Here is a 1,535-nt window from a genome sequence, read left to right as displayed (position 1 = left end):
AAAGGCTGGTTGTTTCTTTGGAATTGGTTAACCCTATGTTGTTGATTGAATCCGGGATTTGATTGACGAGCTGGGAATTTAACGTAACAGACCGATCCGTCAGGGTTTTCGTACTCAACTTGATATTCTTCAGTGGGTTGCGGGTTGGTACAATTAACACAGGCCTAAACCTAGTTAACTTGCTGCGGCTGCAATTCTCCGAATTGTTTGGCAAGAGATTCCATCTTGTCCGTAAGAGATTTGATTACCTTGGTTTGATTATTAACTGTGGAGATTGGTGCAGATGATGAATTTGTTTCACCACTGTTCCAGTCATGATGATGCATTGTCATGTTCTTGAGCAATTCCCATGCTTCGTCTGCGGTTTGGTTCATCAGATTTCGTTGAGCTGCTGCATCGATTGTCATCCTATGATTTACCGTAAGACAATTGTAGAAGGTACAGATTTGGTCTGACTGTCCTAACTGGTGATTAGGGCATTTCTTTAGTAGGGTTTTAAATCGCTCCCATGCAGTGTAAAGAGATTCATCATAACTTTGTTTAAATTTAATGATGTCATTCTTAAGTTTGGTTTGTTTAGAAGGAGGGAAATATTTGGTTAGGAATTTAGTAGCCATCTCCGTCCATGACGTGATGCAATCTTTTTTCAATCCTTCAAACCATGTTTGTGAATGATGAGTGAGAGAATAGGGGAACAAGTATAGCCGGACTATATCTTGTCCTATCCCTGGCTGTTTATAGGAGTTCGAAAGAGATATGAATTTATCAAGGTGAGAGTTAGGATCATCATTCGGTAATCCATGAAATTGGCATCCATTTTGGATGAGCTGTATAATGTGATATTTTAATTCGAACGAGTGTCCTTGAATCTCTGGGAATCTGATCGGTCCTCCTCAACCTTCAATTGAGGGTTTGTTGTTTTCTGCTAAAGTAACGCGTAACACTATTCTATTTCTGATTCGTTCTTCCTTGTGTACTTTAGAGATTATTGCGTCTAGACCAGGTACGATTAACAACGGCCCTAGTCTAGATCGGGTTTGGGTCATACACTGGGTATGCCTTTTTGTTTTAAAATTTAAAGCAGATAATCTAAGTTCCTAATTTAGTCTAAAGTAATCTAAGGTTATTCTAAAGTAATCTAAGGTAATCTAAGATAGTCTAAGGTAGTTTTAATCTAAAGTAGTTTTAATCTAAGGTAATCTAATCTAATTATCCTAAGTTTAAATATATTTTTGGTTCTTGCTACTGATTCCCTGGTATTTCGATAACTGAGCTTCGCACGAACTATTCAATAAACAAAGTGGCCAGGCCGACCAAGGAGAGGTAGGATCCTTTTGGTTCCAATATAATTGGAGAATATTCGGAAAATCCAACAATCAAGTCCGTGTATAATTGTCTTTCTTAGACACCACTAAATGCTTGTGAATGAATTTGATAAAAGCAGTATTGTCTGATACCAGTTTCCTAGCAGCGGCGTCAAAAACTTGATACCACCACAATGATAGGGCCGAAATGGACGTTTTTATTTATACGGT

General features: G+C 38.1%; 1 non-coding gene across 1 annotated transcript; it reads left to right on the top strand.

Moving 5' to 3' along the window:
* The first annotated feature begins 462 nt into the window (after positions 1–462).
* On the top strand, positions 463–568 carry LOC139845939 (small nucleolar RNA R71). The gene has a single exon (XR_011758690.1). It is a non-coding gene; the product is annotated as a small nucleolar RNA R71 (small nucleolar RNA).
* The last annotated feature ends 967 nt before the right edge of the window (positions 569–1,535 follow it).

Source organism: Rutidosis leptorrhynchoides, chromosome 4 (assembly GCF_046630445.1).
Source record: "Rutidosis leptorrhynchoides isolate AG116_Rl617_1_P2 chromosome 4, CSIRO_AGI_Rlap_v1, whole genome shotgun sequence".
Taxonomy (NCBI): Eukaryota; Viridiplantae; Streptophyta; class Magnoliopsida; order Asterales; family Asteraceae; genus Rutidosis; species Rutidosis leptorrhynchoides.
This window is presented reverse-complemented; position numbering and strand designations above follow the sequence as displayed.